The sequence below is a fragment of the Anabrus simplex genome, chromosome 2 (assembly GCF_040414725.1).
Source record: "Anabrus simplex isolate iqAnaSimp1 chromosome 2, ASM4041472v1, whole genome shotgun sequence".
Classification (NCBI taxonomy): Eukaryota; Metazoa; Arthropoda; class Insecta; order Orthoptera; family Tettigoniidae; genus Anabrus; species Anabrus simplex.
The window spans coordinates 730,471,839-730,493,937 of NC_090266.1; the positions used below are offsets into that span (position 1 = coordinate 730,471,839).

At 44.1% G+C, this 22,099-nt stretch overlaps 1 protein-coding gene across 8 annotated transcripts in view; it reads left to right on the forward strand.

Annotated features, from left to right (window-relative positions):
* Ssdp (Sequence-specific single-stranded DNA-binding protein) overlaps positions 1-22,099 on the forward strand; it is an 831,184-nt gene that overhangs the window by 256,953 nt on the left and 552,132 nt on the right. The gene's annotated exons all lie outside the window — the stretch shown is intronic.

The window sequence follows — 22,099 nt, forward strand, 5'->3', positions numbered from 1 at the left end:
GGGGGGGTAAAGTCCCCCCCCCACAAAGAGGTCGGCGAAAGCAGTGTCCAAGCCGGCGGAGGTGGCATCTTTGACCAGGGCTGTGAAATTATCTCCCAGCCCGTCTAAACAAGAAAACATGGCGGAGAAGAGGAGCATCCTTACCAGGCGCTCTCGCACTTCTCCTGCGAAAGGGAAATCATGCGCTCTATCTGGATGGTATGAATCAGCGCCAGTAGGTACGCCTGCTCCAAAACCTGCGCGTTCCCCGCGTAGGAGGACATACCGCCCCCCAAAAGCGTCGAAGTTCTGGGCGTCAGTTCCCTCGTCCGTCGAGGACTGGGTGGACGTCGAGCTTCCATCTACATCTATGGATGTAGATGTTGATGTTAGTGTTTAGGTTTTAAGTATAACTTAACACTCATCCTTTCTTAATCCACGCTATGTCACTGTTATAGTGGGATTGTAACGATTATGATGGGCATCTTGCTGAGCTGCGCCAGCTATTTAGTGGGTATGCGACGAGCATAGTCTGCATTCAGGAAACTAATCTCAGACCTGGTCATCATACGGTCTTGAAAAATTTCAGACTATACTCGACAGAATTACATTATGCTAACCGGTCTTCCGGTGACGTTGCCATTCTTGTCCGTTCCGATACCTGTAGCGAAGAGGTGCCACTAACAAGCGAACGTATTCCGGTGTATAGTTCTAATCTGGTTGAAATTTAGTACACAATATTCCTACAAAGTTGTACAATGACGTAGTGAAAACCGCATGGGCCACGTTCAATTTTGAGCCCTAATATTGAACGCCGAAAACCTTTCGGGCGACGGCATTAACGAGGAGGTGGGGAGAGGTAAAGCTGACCTTGAATCCTAGCAGCACGCGATCGCTCGTGGTAATCAGGCAGCGACCTGCCGTGCTGCGTTGCATTCCCCACCTTAAACTTCCCCTCAATCTTCTACCCTCTCGTTTAGAGTATAACATGCAAAATATTTTCATGTTTTGTTTTGCGGTCCGACTCGTTGGCTGAATGGTCAGTGTACTGGCCTTCGGTTCATTGGACCCCGGGTTCGATTCCCGGCCGGGTCGGGGATTTTAATCGTTTCTAATTAATTCTGCTGGCTCGTGGATTAGGTGTATGTGTCCGTCCCAACATTCTCCTCATATTCAGACAACAAACCACACTACCAACCAGCACAGAAACACGCAATAGTGATCACATCCCTCCATATAGGGTTGGCGTCAGGAAGGCCATCCGACCGTAAAACAGGACTAAATCCACATGTGCTGTGCACTACGCACCCGCGACCCCACAGCTGTGGGAAAAATCTGTAGGAAATGAAGATTTTGATGTTCTGCCCTTGGCCATACTGTAAATAAATAAACCGACCTTTCTGTTTTTTCCTCCTTTGCCGGTACTCTGTAATCTTTGCAACAGTGAATGCTTACAAAAAGTGGTCAATGCAGAGAGACTGCTTGCAGCACGCGCACCTTGCAATACTTTCTTTTGTATACATATCGCAAGTATTTCGGATAGCACCATCCTTGAAACAAAATTTGTTGCGCAAATGAATGTTAATATCAAAATTGCATAATATAATCAGAACAAATTGTTTCCATGTCCGGAAACCAAGCACATCTAACGGCTGAATCATCCCAGTAGTTCCCTGAGGAATAGTTTTAACAATAATAGTTTGTTGGCCGGTTTTGTTGCTAATATATCTGCTTCTCTTTGTGCTGTCCACGAATCAAAAGTAAAACAATGTCGTCGGGTACATTTTGAAAATAAACGTCTTATAACCACTTTTGAAGTAACTTTTTAGTTAAATTCCCGGACGGTGAAGGCAAAACAAATAAATTATCTGCTGTAAACAAACTTTTTTAACGATAGGGCCAAATTCACAGTTCTTTTCTTTTAACACAACTAACAGTTTAGGTAACAGTTCTCCATCGGCAGAAATTACAGGCCGAATTATGTAGCTGTGTTAATGACTTCAACGATTGCGCTTCTGCGAAAATGTTATTCTCTCCCTTTAAATGTAGCGTATGTCCAGCATGGAACTCTTCGTTAAACCCGCTTTGGTTTGTGTTAAAAACGAACTTTGGAGAGTGAGTGTTTATTAATTCGGATACCGCTCCTACAAAAATTGTTGCGTTCGACGCAAGATCAAGATGATCGGCTGTGTAACGTTTGGTTACAAATTTCGTAACTTTGCGGGAACAAATATTGAATTTATTTTAAAACTTTCGTACCCAGAAAGTTGAGGCGTGGAAGGTATTGTCATGAACGCGCCGAGCATTCTTCACGGCCCATTTTCTAATGTACGTCATGGAAGTTTTTGTTGTTGTTCAGCCTCTCCTTTATAAATTCTTCAAATGTTTCTTTTGTGATAAATTTCAGTTTTTCAGCCTTTGTGCCGCCTGATTATATTTGTAACTTCCATATAGAAAGGTCCGACTGGTGTCGTAGCTTTTTAAATTGGTGCTGAACGACTTTAAATGACTTTTTCCTCCTTTGTTCAGCCAGCAATCAACGGCCTTTTTTGTGATACATATTGCAGGCGTTGTAGTAGCATATTTTTCACTGTCAGTGTCGGATATTGCAAATTTATAGTTTTTAATAACATTTTTATTGTCAGGCAAAACTAACGTCTCCTCATGTTCAGTGGCGACCTGCACATCACCAACCTTTCCAGCAATAAGACCTGTAAACAAGGATCATGATTCAGTCCTCGCGCACGTCTCCTTTTACCATGAGAAAATGTAAACAAATTTTTTCTTACTCTTACAGTACAGTTCACAACACAATTCTCTTTCACCAGGTGCTATATGGCTTTCATAGCGATCACTTTCAGCAAAGCAGCTTTGTTGACAAACTACTACATTCCAAGAATTAAAATTTGGAAGGTGTTCTAATTGAACATTGTCGTTGTCAGTTTCTGACATTTGTAAATAATCTGACTGTAAATTTTAAAAAAACCAGACAAAATAAAGTTGTCACTCTTAAATGGCTTGATGACGGAACGATTAGGGACCTCTTCGTCCGAAAAATCGCGTGTGTTTTGCATAGCCCTACCGAACTGATAAGAGTGAGGGCTGAGGGGAATGTGGAAGATGGGGAATGCAACGCGGTACGGCAGGTCGTGGTCTGGTTGTCACGAGCCATCACGTGCTGCCAGGATTCAAGATCAGCATTATCTCTCCCCACGTCCTCGCTAATCCAGCCCCCGTAAGGTTTTCGGCGTTTAATATTGGCTTTCCAAATTGAATGTGGTCCGTGCGGTTTTCACTACGTCATTGTACAACTTTGTAGGAATATTGTGTACTAAATTTGAGATTAGAAATTTACACCGAATTCCGCTCCCTTGTAAGAACCCCGCTGGAGCAACATTTGGTAATGTTTATTTTCCACCAGGCCAGGCTCTTAATATAAACGATGTAACTAATCTTATTGATCAGGTTCCACATCCCTTCCTCCCACTGGGAGATTTTAAAACCCATTACCCTATATATGGGGCTCCGAAACGCCTTGCCCCAGGAGAAGGGAGTTGGAAACATTAGTAAGAAAGCTGGATTTATGTATTTTGAATACAGGTAAACTACCGCATTTCAGTGTACGTTACGACGCATACTCTCACATAGACGTCAGTCTATGCAGCCGAACGCTGATTCCCCTGTTTCGGTGGAACACACACGATGATCTATGTGACCGTGTTCTTACTTTGTTGAAACAGAAATCCGTCGAGGCTCCTCCTCGATGGATCTTTAAAAATGCTGATTGGCCAAGGTTCACATCACTAGCTTTCATTAACGACGTGACCAGGCGGAGCGTAGATAGCGATATCAATAACATAACACAAGTTATTCTTGCTGCTGCTTGTGAGGAGTCCATTCCATCGTTTTCAGGGACTCCTTGCCGAAAACTCGTTCCTTGGTGGAACGAAGAAATTGCATCAGCTATCAAAGAACGCCGTCGCGCTCATAAACGCTATCGTACCCCCTGGTGGTGGGGGACGCACAGGTAGAATACAACCGCGGTATACCCTGCCTGTCGACTAAAAGGGGCGACATAGGCGCGGACATGGATTGCGGTTTGGTACAATGTGTTGGACCTCCTGTGGATGGGAGGGGCTGAATACATTCACAGGTAATTCCTGCCTGTCGTCGAAGGCGACTAAAAGGGTCATGTGGCCATGGTCCCCTCTTTATTTGTTATTGCATTTTAGGGTTAGTTGTAGACCATTTCAGAATTTTTGATGTGCGTGCTGCTGGGAGATGGGCCTTTTACATGTGCGGTTACGCCCAAAAGCCCGCATTTGTCACCACCCAGGGATCTTGCTGTTGGGAGCGTCATGTACCCTAGCAGTAGTATCCGCCTGACACAGGTCCCCGCACAGCCGAATGCCAGGACATATTATTTATTATTTTTCTGTCTATATTTAGTGCTCTTTACACGCTATGGGGTACATGCTATTGCGGGTGATTGGAGGAAGGGAGTCCTAGTGCTCATTGCCTCAGTCATCCCGTATTAGGCATCGTCGAACATCGGACCCCGGGCAGTACCGGCTATGACCAGGTGGGTATTACCTTGGCAGCTTGGTTCGGTTACAGAGACCTCTGATCGGAGTGGGTGGTATTCGGGGAGGATGATTTCGGGCATGGCTTCGAAACGAAGTCGCCCATCCCAAGGTGGTCCCCCACCGAAGTCTTTAACTTTTGCTTCCCTGAAAGGTTCAACCCTCTGGGAACATGCGACGTGAAGGAATGGGATCCAGCTTCTCTAGGTTTGTGGTTGCTGCCAGAACTGATTGGCATGATTTTAAGCTGGTAAAATTGATCCTTTTTAGTGGACACATTGAAGGCGTACACACATTGAAGGCGTCTACGGCGAACTTGAGGATCTCAAGAAAATGAGCAACGGTAGTTTGCTTTTGAAGACACGTTCAGCACTGCAAGCCGATCAGTTGCTTAAGTGCGACCCCTTTGGCGAAATCCCTGTCAAAGTGGAGGAGCACAAGACCTTGAATCTGGTTCGCAGAGACATCTTTCACCGCGACCTTATTTTGAACACAGACGAAGAGTTGATGGAAGACATGAAGAACCGTGGCGTGACACACGTCCGGCGCATTACGCGGAAGGTCAACGGTGAAGACGTTGCCACTGGTGCCTTCATTGTCTCTTTCAAGTTGTCAGTGTTACCAGAGAAAGTCAAGGTAACTTATCGTTGCGATGTGAGGCTATACATCCCGCTTCCTATGCGATGCTATCAATGCCAGAGATTCGGACATATGGTATCTCGTTGTTCGAATCCGTCTAGTGTGGTACATGTGGAAGAGTAGCTCACGGCGCGGAGGATTGCCCACCTCCGTACAAGTGCACTAACTGCTCTGGTCTTTATTCCTCTCGGGATCGGAACTGACCGATATAACTGAGTGAGATGAAGATCAAGGAGATCAAGACCCTGGATGGTCTTTCCTACCAGGAAGCGCGCCGTAAGTTTAATTCCACGAATACACCTGCCCGTGCACTCGACTACAGCATGATAGCTCAGTGTCTCCCACGTTCTTCTTTCACGACATCGTTACCCGTGATGATCGCTGCGCCCAAGGCGACTGTTGCTCCTCAGAGCAAACCCGCAAAGAGTAAAAGCTCGAAGGGGGGGCACCCCACCTTCGACCAACCAGAAGTCTGTGCCGGATTGCAGTTCTAAGCTGGCACGCCAAGGGGCGAAGGCTAAGTCTTCCCCCTCCGTAAAGAGGTCGGCGAAAGCCGTGCTCCAACCGGCGGAGACGGCATCGTCGACCAGGGCTGGGAAATCATCTCCCAGCCCGCCTAAACGCGAAAGGAAGGCGGTGAAGAAGAACGCCCCTACCGCATATCCCCAGCGAAAGGGAATTCCTGCCCTCCATGTGGAGCGTATGAGTCTGCGCCAGCAGGTACTCCTGCTCCAAAACTTGCGCGCTCCCCTCGTAGGGGAACTTCCCGCCCCTGGAAAGCGTCGAAGTTCTGGGCGTCAACCCAGCCGTCTGTCGATGACGGGATGGACGTTGAAATGTTGTAGATGTTCATTGTGTTTAGGTTCACGAGCATCTTGTTGCTCACAAGCTAAGACTCCATTTATAGTCCACACTATGGCACTGTTACAGTGGAATTGTTACGGTTATGACAGAGATCTTGCTGAGCTACGTCAGCTCATTAGTCAGTTCGCGGTGAGTATAGTATGTATTCAGGAGACCAACTTGAGATCAGGTCATCATACGGTCTTGAGAAATTTCAGACTATACTCGACAGAACGATATTATGCTCACCGGGCTGCGGTGGTGTGGGTATTTTTGTTCGTTCTGATACCTATAGCGAAGAGGTTCCTCTAAGAACCCCACTAGAAGCAGTTGAGGTGCGGATACCGTTGCCTGTCATAACAACAGTGTGTAACGTTTATTTTCCACCAGGCCAGCCTCTTAATATAAATTATGTCACTGATCTTATAGATCAGCTTCCTCCTCGATTCCTTCTATTTGGCGATTTTAACGCCCATTACCATATAAGGGGCCCTAAAACGCCTTGCCCCAGGGGAAGGGAGTTGGAAACATTAGTAACAGAGCTGGATTTATGTATTTTGAAGTCAGGGGAACCAACTCATTTCACTGTACGTTACGGCGCATACTCTCGCATAGACTTAAGTCTATGCAGCCGAGCGTTGGTTCCGTTCTTTCGGTGGAATACACACGATGATCTCTGTGGCAGTGACCATTTTCCCATTATTCTTACTTTGTTGAAACAGAAATCCGCATAGGCTTCTCCTCGATGGATTCTTAAACATGCTGATTGGCTGGCGAGATGTAGTGTTTACAGTGCACTATGTCTTCTGGTATGGGCTAGAATGAATTTGTTACTTTCATTGCCCTGTCTCAGTCTCACCCTTGGCTTTGACAATATGAAAGTGACTGAGGTATGAGCGATGCTAGTAATACCATTCCTTACGCAGCCAGTCCCTGTTATGAATGGTGTGAAAATATCGCTCATAGGGTCAGTTGGTGCATCCGTTTCAGTGGGCTTGGCAGACTGATATGTAATAGCAACTTCTGGCTTGGTGAGGAAAGCAACGGGAAACTACCTCACTCCTCATTTCCCTAGCATGCCTCTTCAGTGACGCCTAGGCTGTTTATGACAGCTGTTGGCGGAGCTGTGGAGGATCAAATCAGCCTTCGGGCTGAATACCCAACATACATACATGTTGAAACAGAAATCCGCCTATGCTTCTCCTCGATGGATTCTTAAATATGCTGATTGGCCAAAGTTCAGATCACTTGCTATGTTTAACGACGAGACCAGACGGACTGTAGACGGCGATGTAACTTACATAACACAAGTTATCTTTGCCTCTGCTGTGGAATCCATTCCCTCCTTCTCAGGGACTCATCGCCGAAAACTCGTTCCTTGGTGGAACGAAGAAATTGCAGCCGCTATCAAGGAACGCCGTCGCGCTCATAAACGTTATCGTAGGCGGCCTACTGTGGTCAACTTGGTAACATTTAAACAACTCCGCTCTAAGGCGCGAGTTCTTTTTCGCCAAAGTAAGAAAGCTTCGTGGGAGAGATATGTGTCGTCTATGATGTCACATACTCCATCTCAAGTGTGGACTAAACTTCGACGTATATCGGGTATCCAATGTCATCTTCTCTACCGGGAATTTCCATTGCAGGCAGTATCGTCACTAAACCACTCGCGATTACTAACCATCTAGCTAGCCATTTCGAGGACGTGTCTGGCTCCGGGCATTATCATCGTGATTTCCTCGCTCTGATGCGGGAGACAGAACGTCATCACCTCAGTTTTGCCACTCAATCTTCAGAGGACTATAATGTGCCCTTTACGGTGTGGGAATTCCGCAGCGCCTTAGCGCTTTGCAGGGACACGTCCCCGGGCTAGACAATGTCCATAGCCAGATGTTGAAACACCTTAGTGAGGATAGTCTATTATATCTCCTTATCGAGTTCAACCGAATCTGGATAGAGGGTGAGTTTCCGTCTCATTGGCGAGAGGGCATAGTAATTCCTGTGCTGAAGCCTGACAAAAATCCCAGGTATGCAGGAAGCTGTAGACCTATTTGTCTCACAAACTGCGTGTGTAAGCTATTTGAGAGGATGGTAAATCGCCGTCGTGTGCGGTGTCTGGAGAAACGTGGACTTTTGTCCCAGTACCGGTGTGGTTTTCGAACCGCTCGCTCGACCACTGACCACCTGGTACGCCTTGGGAGTTCTATCCAGGATGCATTTCTCCGCAAGCAGCATTTGGTGCCTTTTTTCTTTGACTTAGAAAAGGCCTATGACACCACGTGGCGATATGGTATCCTTTCAGTCCTGCATCAATGGATATTCCGAGGTAACTTGCCGGTATTTATTGCGAATATTTTGTCCCTCCGTCTATTCCGTGTCCGAGTTGGGAGGGCATATTCGCAATACCACGTTCAAGGGAGTCCTACAGGGATCGGTCCTGTCACTCTGTTTGCGATTGCCATTAACGGTATTGTCGCTGCTACTGGTTCAGCGTAATGCCGTCGCTATATGTGGATGATTTTGCTCTCCACTATACCTCGCGTAATATGGCAGTCGCAGAGCGACAGTTACTACTAGCTATTAGGAGAGTGGAACAGTGGGCCTTAGAACATGGCTTTCGGTTTTCCACCTCAAAGTCCTCTGTTGTCCACTTTTGTCGGCATCGTACTCTTTCCCCACAAACTGACCTTTATTTAGGAAATGTCGTTCTTCCCGTTGTTGACACTGATTTCTTGGGCTCCTTTTCGATAGCAAATTATCGTGGGAGCCACACGTGCCGCAGTTAAAAGTGCAATGCACTAAAAAGCTGAATATCTTGAATTTTATTAGCAGTACTAATTGGGGTGCTGATAGCACGGGGCTCTTACGATTCTATAGGGCACACATTTTATCCCGGCTAGACTACGGCAGCGCAGCATATGCTCAGCAAGACCAAGCGTCCTTGCGAAAATGAATGGCATCCACCACCTCCGGGTTAGGTTGGCGACGGGAGCATTTTGTACAAGTCCCGTTGTTAGCCTCCTCGCTGATTCTGGTGTGCCGCCTTTACACCTGAGGCGCCAGCTGCAAATTTGCGACAGATGCCACTTCACCGAAGCTATCCTTACGTATTCAACAATGGAAACCGTTGGCTGTACGCTGCTTGTCCTCGAGCAATGCGGCCGGTTGGAATACGCTTGGATAACAGTCACAGATTGTTTGATGAACATTCGGTTCCTTGCCTTGTCAGACAACCGAGTGGGGTACATCCGTGGGTAGTACGACGACCTGAAATAATCCTGGATCTGCACACTGGCCCGAATGAATACACGAACCCTTCGATTTATCGGAGGCCCTTTCTGTCCGTTGTTGGCCGGTTATCCAGGTTCAGTCGTTTACACGGATGGCTCTAGAACAGACACGAAAGTGGGCTGTGCGTTCGTTGTCGACAGTGATAGGTTTCTTTTTGCTCTCCTGGAAACGTGTATTGTGTACACAGCGGAGCTCTATGCCATCTGTGTGAAGATCTGCGGTACGCACTGTCCGATGAGCGCCGACACTTTCTTCTGTGTACTGACTCCTTGAGCTCGCTACTGTCTACCGATACCTGTTTCCCTCGGCACCCTCTGGTGCAGCGGATCCAGGACCTGCTAGCCGGGTGTTCGGATGCTGGCATCAGAATCACGTTTCTGCGGCTCTCAAGCCACATGGGTGTAGAGGGAAACGAGTTAGCAGATAAGGCTGCCAAGGAGGCAAAAACTGCCCCCGTTGCCTTACAAGGTTCCAGCAAGTGATATTCGCACTCAGCTGAGGTATCTGGTTATGTTCCATAGGGAGATGGAGTGGCAGCCACTCCTCTTCCAAATAAGATGAGAGCGATAAAAGGTACATCGACGGTATGGAGGACTTCCCTTCGGGCTTCTCGGAGGGAAGCAGTGGTATTATGTCTTCTTCGGATCGGCTACGGTATACTAACGCACACCTATTTACTGAAAGGATAACCCCCACCGGTGTGTACTTGCGGCGATCATCTTACCTTGGTACACATCCTTACGGAGTCCGTGGACCAGGTCGATATGCGCCGTAGTCTGAAACTCCCGAGTACCATCTCCCTCATCCTGCGAGATGACGAGCAGTCAGCAGACCTCGTCATCCCTATTATGAGGGATAGCCTAGTGGTTTGTTTTATCGCATATAAACGCAGTGCTTCGTATTAGTCTTTGTATTATTGTTCACTGCGTTTTATTAATTTGACTCTGTTTTAGTTTGTGTTTGTATATTTTAATGTGTTTTTTAAAAAACAGTAATTTGCATGATACATTGTTGAATTTTAAGTCAATATCTTATTCTACCATAATCTATCATCTATCATTTTACTAAAAATAAGGCATTGCGAATTAGATCCAATTATTCTTAATTCACCATAATTATTTATCTTCATTTGTTTGAAATTCTAATCAGGGGATACATTTTAAAAATTTTAATATTCATATCATGTCGTCCATCTCGTACCATTAGGGGCCGATGACCGTAGATGTTAGACCCCTTTAAATAACAAGCATTATCATGAAATCGTGTCTTGGACATCATGATGATAATGCCGACGGTTTGAAATACACAGTTTGTCATAGGTTATAGGCTAAACAACTAAATAATTAACAATTATTCTATTTTAAATGAAGGACAGCCATGTTATAACGTAGAAAGAACAGATCATAGTATAATTTTCTTAGTATAATTTTCTCTGCAATTTAGAAGAGAGCTATGAAGTGCAATTTCGTGGACTTTTTCCTGTTTTTTCTGTTTTGTTTATCTTTAACTAGTTATCGATGTTAGGGCGTAATGCCTGGACAATTTGCAGTCGAAGAGCGCATTTAGCTTGTGATCTGAAGAAGTGCTTCCGGATTTGGATGGACTTAGCAAAGTTTCATAACGGAAAGAAAATTTTTTGCACTCAAATGTCGAACCGAACATACATAATGTCCGTGCAGCAAGTGCATACAACCTCGGAAATCTGGTTTGGAAGACATTTTTTTGTAAAAAAGAAAAATACCAGCCAAGCCCTCCTTTTGTTTATATTTAAACAAATCGTTACATTGTAAATTTAACACTTCAATTTGTTACCTGCCAGGGACATTGTTGATATCCACTGAATACGGGTTGCAAAGACTTGAAACGTAGTACAAAATGTTTCTACGTCGTGAGACAGATTGAAACATTAAAAAAAGCACTGCCACTGTAATTGGGATTAGAAATCCTGTAGTGCGCAGTAAATAAATAAATAAATAAATAAATACCTCAACTCAAACTGGTGACGAAAATTTAGTAGAATTTGCATATATTCTTCAAAGAGAGGAGCACGCACGTTGTTGGCATAGAGAGCACTACATGTGACGTAGCCCTCCAGTTCCGTATTCACAGCGCCGTGTCTGTAGGCAAATACGGTAGAGACAATACGCGACACTCAGCGAGATATCGAGGGACAGCTATTAGAGCTCTCTCTAGCGAGTAGACCTGAAAACTACTGATTCTGCGATAAGAGCACGTGTATTTGTGTGTGAAGTTTTTGGTGTTATTTATGCGTTTTCAGTGAGTTGACATAATTAAATAGTAGCAGTTGACATAATTAAATAGTAGCGTGTGTCATTCCTTGATATCTCCTCTCAACATGAGGGGAAGGGTATGTGCTGTGTTTGGCTGCAGTAACTATGAAGTTAGGAAGAATGCGCGGTCTTTCTTTCGTTACCCTCGTGACAAGAAAATGCAAGTAATATTGTATTTGCATATATATTCTTCCAGTGGCAAAGATATTTTTATAGTACTTCATAATCTTCTGACCTGCTTGACCCATATTTTAACTGGCTTAAAATAGAATACGCATATTTTATTGTATAGTGCAGCAGTTAACCTTCAATACCGATGTGGTGTTGTAGGTGTGATCTGTGAGTTTTGAAATGTCAGAGAAGTGATTTGGATAAGGTGTACAAGAAAGAAGAATTTGCAACTTCGAAGTTAATATCTCGATAATACTTTCTTTCTAGACGTAATTTATTTATCCATTTTCGTATATGCATTTCCATTGATATTTGAATTTAGCGCGACTTTTCAGGTCAAGTCAATAGGAGCGCCACCGTCGAATTGTCTCCCATTTTAACAAGGCTAAATCCGTAAGTTGATGATGATGATGATGATGATGATGCTTGTTGTTTAAAGGGGCCTAACATCGAATGCCATCGGCCCCTAATGGTACGAAATGAGATAACAAAAAATGAAAAGCATCCACTGACCAAAATAAAAAAAATGTCATGAAGAAGGAATGGATGGACAGGAACCCAACAAAACACAAAACAAACAAACAAAAGCCAGTGGATCGGACTCACTACAGATCGAAAATAACATTATTACCGACCAAGGAACCACTTATAAAGCACAATGATGCTTGGTGTCTAAAGGGGGTGCAAAATCCACGTCTAAGGCCCCACAGAATGGTACATGTCGCGAGTAAAATAGAACCATGGTATGTGTCATGTTGGGGTACTAATCAAAAGTAGCGAAGACTCACGGTGTTCCACAAAAGATGGAACTACTCACAAGTATTGCAATATGTACAAGTAACGCAGACCTATGGTTTGTCTCACACAATGGCGCAACTCATAGCCAACGCAAACCGAGAAGGTTCCCCACCTAGGTGTACTAAACACGGGGCGCCGGTATTCCCGTGGTGTTCCTCACATAGTGGGTACTAATCACAGGCAACGCAGACCCACGGTGCTGCTCATATAGTGGTACAACTCGCAGGCTACGCCCAGACCCGCGGTGTTGCTCACATGGGTACGACGCACGGGTACTGGAATCCACCAGGCCAGGCTTTTACTGCTACTAATCACAAACCTATTTCGTACCGAATTTAGTGGTTCTACTCGCAAGTACAGGCAACTTATGGTGTTCCCCGCGTGATGGTACGATTCAAAATTAGGTTCATGGTTCTAATTCAGTCAGCCCTTGGTCGCCCCTTTTAGTCGCCTCTTACGACAGGCAGGGGATACCGCGGGTGTATTCTACATGTGTGTCCCCCACCCGCAGGGGGTAAATCCATGTGTCGCGTATTGTCTGTACTGTATTTGCTGTAGGTAACATTACATTACTCAGCTCTCGCCTGACGTCACATAGAACTGACAGGCTTGCTCTTCCTTCCGACATATCACACCGCTTGGAAATGTCTTCATCTGGGTTATATAAAGGTCAGGTGCAATCCATAGGGCAATACATGTGGGTGGTTAGAGCACTAGCGATAGCCCCACGCTAATCAGTCCAGTCAGGATGGAGGGATTTGACATGGTAGTCGTTCCGTGGGCACACCTTGAACTATGACTTTTGAGTCCGTAGCTACCAATTTTTGTCCTCCTAGCTGCATTGTTGACGCATACGCGACTCACTTAAAGTTTCCCAGCATGGACGCCCGCAAGGGAGGGCAAGGGGGGGCACTTGCCCCCTCCCCTGGAATTCTAAAGATGTTGATGTTCAATTGTTTAATATCATACCAGATTATTTCATAAACTGAAATAACTGACAGTCATCTAGCATATGTTGTAATTGGAAGTTTCTGTAAACAATTTAATGTTGTTGACGTTATATTGGTTTTTATATTCAAGAAAATTGTTAATGTGCCCCCCCCCCCCCCCCCCTGGAAAAGATCCTGTGGGCGCCCATGATTCCCAGGTTACTGTATATTTCCAGCACTGGAAATAGCTCTGTATTTCCGAACTACTGTACAAAATAAATGATCAAGGCTAATATAGACCTATATTCAATGTATGTATGTGTGTTTTGTTTTACGATTAGGTAAGTGCCCTGGGTTTTGAAATAAGGCTATATCCTGCAGCGAATGTGGAAATACCTGGGCGATACCACAGTTAATTGAAACATCTGGCATTAGTTTTTTTGCTAGTTGCTTTACGTCGCACCGACACAGATAAGTCTTATGGCGACGATATGATAGGAAAGGGCTAGGAGTGGGAAGGAAGCGGCCGTGGCCTTAATTAAGGTACAACCCCAGCATTTGCCTGGCGTGAAAATGGGAAACCACGGAAAACCATCTTCAGGGCTGCGGACAGTGGGGTTCGAACCAACTATCTCCCGGATGCAAGCGCACAGCTGCGCGCTCCTAACCGCACAGCCAACTCGCCCGGTGGCATTAGTTGTCGTGGTCTGGAATTGAACCAGTTATCTCCGGCTTTCCAGTTCGTCCGTGGAGCGAGCCTCCGTGTGCTTGTTAACTAAGAATTGTACATGAGATTTTGTGAAGTAAAATTTACTTCCCTGAGGTTCGAATTCTATATAAATTTGCGTCCAGATGCATGACCTGAATTTGCCTTGCTTTGATTCGTGTTTTTCATGAACCATGTAATTTCTTAATGTATTTCTGTTTAAATCGTAGAGGTTGTAACTACCGAAATATTCAATAGGCCTATACTCGAGTGTAGGATTACAGTTATTACCGGCCCTGCAGGGTCCATAACAGATTATTCATACATTGAAAATCGAATTACAATGTGGTGGAAAGTGGATTAACCAGATTACATACTCCATCAGATCTAACCTTCGCAAACTAAGTTCTAGAACCTTGGTGAGGAAAATCCGTAGCATTTAAATGGAGGTAGACGCCAGTCGTGCTATTCTGGTTAGACGCCAGTCGTGCTATTTTTGTTCTTGATTCTCAAGAGGAGGGAAAAAATATTTTTATTTTGTTCCCTTTTCGGATAGTCTTCTGTACGCGCCGTTTCTGGCGTTACTATTGATCGCAACATAACCGAGTTTGCAAAGAGCGACGTTGCCACTTCAGGGTATCAGCACAGTACATTAGCATTTGTAAGCCAGCCTGCTAGCTATGATTGTTGTCGTATCTTTGGTCTAATGTCTCTTTAAGTTGCCCAGTTCAAGTCTCGATGGTAAAATATGTTGATTTGGCGTTTGTATTGAGGAGATTGTTTCTAATTTCCGTGAAGTTTCATAGCTACTGTATGTGTACCGAATTAGATTGCACTCTATTATGTTTCTTATCGTGGAGAAGGTTATGTATCGGCACTCCCCTTCATCAAACTGCTTCGTTCAACCCACGCACTATACCTTGTATCCGATACACACTATCCATAACTCATTGTATCGAGGATGCACACTTCTTTGTTCTTTCCCGCCTTTCTCATAGTAAATAACATGAATCTCTATTTGAAGGGAAACCGGTTCATTTTGTAATGCTCGAGCGAGATGGCTACGCGGTTCGCGTCACGCAGATGTGAGCTTGCATTCGGGGGACAGTGGCTTTTGAACCCCACTGTCGGCAACCCACAAGATGGTTTCTCGTGGTTTCCCCATTTTCACACCAAGCAAATGCTGTGACTGTGCCTTAATGAGGCCTGGACTAGGTCCTTCCCTGTCCTACCCATTGTTGGCTCAAGATATGTGCGACGTAAAACAAGTAGCAAATTGTTTGTGCCGTTAACTGAGATTTTATGGATGTGTTGTCCAATACCTTCGCCAATTACGCTGCAACTTTTTTCTCCGTTTCTGAAACAGGAATGAGTTAAACATTACGAATGCCCTCCAATATCATCACGCCAGGAACTTAACATTTAAACACCGGGCGAGTTGGTCGTGCGGTTAGGGGCGCGCAGCTGTGAGCTCGCATCCGGGAGATAGTGGGTTCGAATCCCACTGTCGGCAGCCCTGAAAATGGTTTTCCCATTTTCACACCAGCAAATACTGGGGCTGTACCTTAATTAAGGCCACGGCTACTTTCTTCCCATTCCTAGGCCATTCCTGTCCAATCGTTGCCATAAGAGCTATCTGTGTCGGTGCAACGTTAAGCAAATACAAAAAAAAAATGAACATTTAAGCTTCTACAAGTTTTTAAGATTTTTTTTTTCTTATTTGCTTCACGATGAAGATGCGTTTGATAGTAGTGATGGGATAGGAAAGGGCTAGGAGTGGAAAGGAAGCGACCGTGGCCGTAAATAAAGTACAGCCTGGTGTGAAAATGGGAAACGGACCGACGACATCATCATCGAAATGGGAAACCACGGAAAACCATCTTCTGGATTGTCGATAGTGGGGCTCGAACCCCCTATCTCCCGAAAGCAAGCTGATAACTATGTAACCCAAGCCGCGCAGCTACTTGCTCGGTGTGAATATTGTTATCTAGGGTAATGTAAACGTATTTTTGTAATGACTCACTGATCATTTTATTCCTGAGCAGGAATGCGTAACTTTTTCCTTGATTTAATTTATTTTGTTCATTTATCATCAACAGAGACAATGCTTCTCCAATTACAGAAGATGATATAATAAGGCCCTGTCATTGGTCTCTAGAAACACCTGCTCATCAGGACTCGTGATGAATCCCTATCTCTGTCACGAATTTAATAGTTGTTTATGGGTTTAGCCTCGTGATGCCTGTTGAGATGTTGCATGACTCGGAAATGTATAGTCCCAGTCTAAAACAAGGCATTAGCAGTGATTGAAATCCATAATGCTGACCAGATTTCGTCGGTCCTGTCCGAAGGAAGGCAGTCTTCGATCAGTATGCCGGGGTATCACGAAGCCTACAACGTCGTGGGGTTAGATTTGGTTTGAATAACTACATGTAAGTTTCGTGTGATACAGCTAACATTTGTTTTTCTCGCCCTGCGTCGATTAGTTGGAATTGTTGCTTCCAGTAAGGGTCATAATATATTATTTAAGTTCGGGAGCCCTGTATGAAGTTGGCATGTGGGCAGTCCGTCTCGTATCCTGCATGTCGAGGTTATCTTCACAGGTGGGTTTATTGGTATTCCTAGAGCTACATCGAACTAGAACGGGAAATGTGACGCGAACCTCACTATTATTCAGCAAGGGTAAGGAGTCCCTTATCGTGGTCGGGCAGCTTCCTGCTCAACTGGACCAGTTCGATCTCGGTTCTGTAACGCGGTGTATTCTTCTGGAGATTCAGCCTAAAACTTCTTGGAAAGCCTTCCCTTCGCGAACAAGAGAATGGTGAACCACCGCGTAAAATTTTGAGGAGGAATGGCCCATACACAAGTTGTCTTAAATGGCTCCTTCACTTGAAACCTTTCTTTAAAAACCACGGGCTTGATCCTAGCTCAAGTCATTGTCATTCTTGTGCACACAAAGAGCTCCTACGAGATGAAGTTCTGAAAATTCTGGTTGTTAATGTGGCAGTAACATCTGTGATTATTATTGATTCATGGTGTGGGTGGAAAAAGGCCAGCAACTTGCTTCTCATGTATGGGAAAAACTCACTATGATAGCAAACTTCCGTACCAATCGGTTTGGCTGCACGGTTTAGATTCGTGCGACTGTGAGCTTGCGTTCAGATGATGGTGGGTTCGAACTCCACCGTCGACAGGTCTGAAGATAGTTTTCAGTTATTCCCCATTTTCACACCTTAATTAAGGCTTCCTTCTCGGTCCTAGCCTTCTTCCATCCCAGCGGCGACGTTAAAACCGTTACGCCAAGCAAACCTCGCTGTATGTAAGCGATGGAAATCCTCTTCCTTTTGACTGACCTTACAAACTGAAGCCTGGAGTACGTGTTGTTGTTTATTATTGTTATTATTATTATTATTATTATTATTATTATTATTATTATTATTTAAGTACGAGGGCTGTTTTTTTCAACTTCCGGTGGGCTATTAAAAAGACAATGACATAACAAAATGGTTTTTCACCAAATGTTTCGTGGTTTCATACTTATTTTTCCACGTAAGCGCCAAAATAATTTAGGCATTTGTCGTATCGTGACACCAGTTTTCCGATGCCCTCCGCAAAGGAAGGCTGCCGCCGGTAGGGTAATGTTCGTCTGGACAGCCTCCTGCTCTATAAAGTCCACCAATAAGAAACCTTTATGGTCTCAAAAACCGGTAGCCATTGTTTTTCTATTGCTCAGCGTCATTTTTAATTTTTTTTTTTTTTGGCTTGTTTGGAGAAGAAGGATGCATCCACTGCTTAGACTGTTCTTTGTTTTCTGGAGTGTCATTCAGGAGTACCCAAGTTTCATCGCCAGTATCGATAGACTTTTAAAACTCTTTCCCCACTCACTATGGTAACGCTGATGCCATTCGCTGAGTTTTGTGATCGCCAGTCATCATTGTTGGGACCCAACGTGAATAAAGTTTCCGGTATCCTAAGTGTTGAGTCACAGTTGTGTACAGAAAATACCTTGAAATATCTGGGATTGCTGTAGAAAGTTCACTGATCATAAAACTCCATTTGTGGCGGACAAACGAAAAACTTCAGGAGGCTGTCCAGACGCGCATTTCCTCACCCGTGACAGACTTCTTTGCAGAGGGTATCGGAGGGCTGGTGTCACGATACGACAAATTCCAAAATCGTTTTGGCGATGATTTGGAAACATAAGTATGAAACTACTGAACTTTTAGTGATAAAATCATTTTGTTATGTCAGTGTAACTTTTTTATAGCTTACCGCAAGGTTGAAAAAACCAACCTTCGTATATATTTAGAAGTAGTTTTACGTCGCACCAACACAGATATGTCTTCATTAAGGTATAGCCCCAGCATTTTCCTGGTGTGAAGATTGGATAAAAATGGAGAAACCACGGAATACCATACTCAGGGCTGCCGACAGTGGGAGTTCGAAGCCATTTTTTATTATTATTACTAGCAGTTACCCGCAGCTTCGCTCGCGTGGATTTCGTAATTTGATCAAAGTAATCGTTCCTCGGCATTGTACTAAGAGACTATATGAAAATTCCTAAAGTATAAAAACACATCCAAAAATTGAGTTTCATTTACCCCAGGCATTATTTGTAAACCATGTTTGTGGTATAACCTTTTGGGGCTAAGGCGACCATGCGATACAGAACTTTACATGCGAGAAACAGTTTTCTCTCAAGTCAAAAAATAAATACATGTTTCTGTATTTTAAAAGGAGGTTAAAAATACCTATTCCCACATCTGTACATATCCAGTTTTTGAGATATACATAAGTATCCCCATAAAAAGAATTCAGCCCCTTGATCAGTCCTTCCCCTAACCCCATCTAAGTGTATTTTCCGAAAACATAAGTACATGTTTCCTTATTTTTAAAGGAGATTCCAAATATCAATTTTCACGTCTGTAACATTTTCAGTTTCTAAGATATTAGTATCCTCATGAAAAATAATTCAACTAATTTTCACTACCTTTCACCCCCTGCTAAGTGCCCTCTCCGAAAAAAAAGGTACAGGTTCTTGTATTTGTAAAGGACTTTCCGAATACCAAGTTTCTTGTCTCGAGCATCTTAAGTTTTTGACAAATAATGTAAAATGAAATGGCATATGCCTTTTAGTGCCGAGAGATCCCAGGACGAGTTCGGCTCGCCACGTGCGGGTCGTTTGATTTGGCTCCCGTAGGCGACCTGCACGTCGTGATAGGGATGAAATGATGAAGACAACACATACACCCACCCCCCGTGCCAGGGAAATTAACCAATGGTGGTTAAATTTCCCGACCATGCCGGGAATCGAACCCTGGACCCCTGTGACCAAAGGCCAGCACGCTAACCATTTAGCCATGGAGCCGGAAGTCATATAATGTAGATATAACGGTGCTCATTTTAAAAATTCACCTGCTTTTCCAATTCTTTTCAGCCCCTCAATTGAATTTTCTGAAAGCAAAAAAATATGTGTTCATGGTGTGGGTAAGAATAAAGGATATTCAAATACCAGTTTTCATGTATGTACGTCTGTAACACCTTCAGTTTTTGAGATAAATGTATACTCATAAGAATTATTCAACTTCTTCCACACTTCTTTCCACCCCTCTCCCGCCTTAAGGTGCGTTTTCCAAGGTGCGACTGTAGCCGCCACGGCGGCCAGAGCCGCAACGACTGGGGTCGCCATATACGTTGGCGACAGCAGCCGCAAGCGACGGGCACTTGGGATGTTTTCTTAGACACGATTCCAGCCGTCAGTCGCGCAGTTCATTCCGTCAGAAATGGACGAGAGCTCGGGCGATTTCGTTAGTGGCAGGACTTTCCTTGACATTTTAATGGAAGAAGAAGAAGAAGAAGAAGAAGAAGAAGAAGAAGAAGAAGAAGAAGAAAAAATATTGTTAATGTGGTATATCGGCCCGAAAATAAGGAAAGTCAACAGTATATTTGCATCGCACTATGAGGAAGGATGCTATAACATTTTAATTAACAGGCATCTTTTAAGTGATGAGACAAAGTTGAGGAAGTATTTCAGACTGAGTGTTAGTTTAGTTATATTCTCGAACTTATAAAAAGTGAAATTTTGAAAACCCTGTGCAATCGGTACATGAAGCTCATCAGCCCAGCTAAAAAACTTGCACTCACTCTCAGGTACGGACATTTTAATCTTATTTTAACAGTGTTTAGCTCAGCTGAATGCATGTTTTTACAGTAAGACATAACGATCAGTAAATCTGTGGTCGTAATAGACTTCTAGTTTTTTTTGCTCGTGGCTTTATGTCGCACCACACAGATAGGTCTTATGGCGACGATGGCATAGGAAAGGCCTAGGAGTTAGATGGAAGCGGCCGTGGCCTCATTAAGGTACAGCCCTAGCATTTGCCTGGTGTAAAAATGGAAAACCACGGAAAGCTATTTTGGGACTGCCGATAGCGGGATTCGATCCCACTATCTCGCGGATGCAAGCTCAGCTCCGCGCCCCTAACAGCACGGTCAACTCGCCCGGTAAACTTCAGGTTTAACAAACCCGCAACTTAATTGAGTGACACAACATTAATTGCACCAATATATTAATTATTTACATACTTAGACATGTCATTCCATCGGTATAATTTCGTGGAAGCGGATATAATTTATGTAGTTGCAAAATTGTCTAGCATACTACTACTCAATCTAGGAAATGAAGGAATCAATAAAAACGCATAAAAATGATAACGCAGAGTGGGATTTACATATTATTTAAAAGTACATATTACACTTTATATTCATTCATATAATACCCAGTAATCTTGACAAGATATCATGACTGTTTACATCTGTGCACGGCTCGGCTTTTATCGGCCCTTGATTGACAGACGAGAGTGCTTGCGGAGGAGGTGTTGAGCAATAGTCACTTCCGTCGCAGCGACTACGGCCGCCAGCACTGCTCACTGCACCAGTGTGGCGTCTCAAGCCGCAATCGCCGCGAGTCGCGGACAAATTTCAAACTGCGCATGCTCGGAAATGGAGATTGCTGTTGCCGTGCGGCTACAATCGCCGTTGTGGCTACAATCGCACCTTGGAAAACGCAACTTTAAGTGGACTTTCCGAAAACAAAATATACGTGTTTCTTTATTTTGAAAGAAATACAAAATACCAACTTTCACGTCTGTAACAACTTCAGTTTTTAAGATAAAGTATCCTCACAAACGTATTTCAACTCTTTATTTACTTATTTTAACCCCACGTCCCTTACGTCGATTTTCCGAAAAAAATGCGTGTTTCTTTATTTTTAAATGAGATTCCAAATACTAATTTTCACGTCTGTAACATCTTCAGTTTTTAGATATAATTATACTCCTAAAAGTAATTCAACTCCTTTTTCACCTCCCTTCCTACCCGTTAAGTTGATTCCCCCTCCCCAAAAGTGCGTGTTTCTTTATTTTTAAATGAGATTCCAAATACCAATGTTCACGTCTTTAACATTTTTAGTTGAAATGAAATGGCGTATGGCTTTTAGTGCTGGGAGATCCCAGGACGGTTTCGGCTCGCCAGGTGCAGGTCCTTTGATTTGACTCCCGTAGGCGACCTGCACGTAGTGATGAGGATGAAATGATGATGAAGACAACACAGACACCCAGCCCCGATGCCAGGGAAATTAACCAATGATGGTTAAAATTCCCGACCCTGTTGGGAATCGAACCCGGGACCCCTGTGACCAAAGGCCAGCACGCTAACCATGTAGCCACGGAGCCGGACAACATTTTTAATTTTTTGAGATATAAGTATCCTCACACAAAGAATTCAACTAATTTTTCAATTCATTCACCAATTTAAGTGTATTTTTAATAGACAAAAGAACACGTGTTTCTTTACTTTGAAAGAAGATTCCAA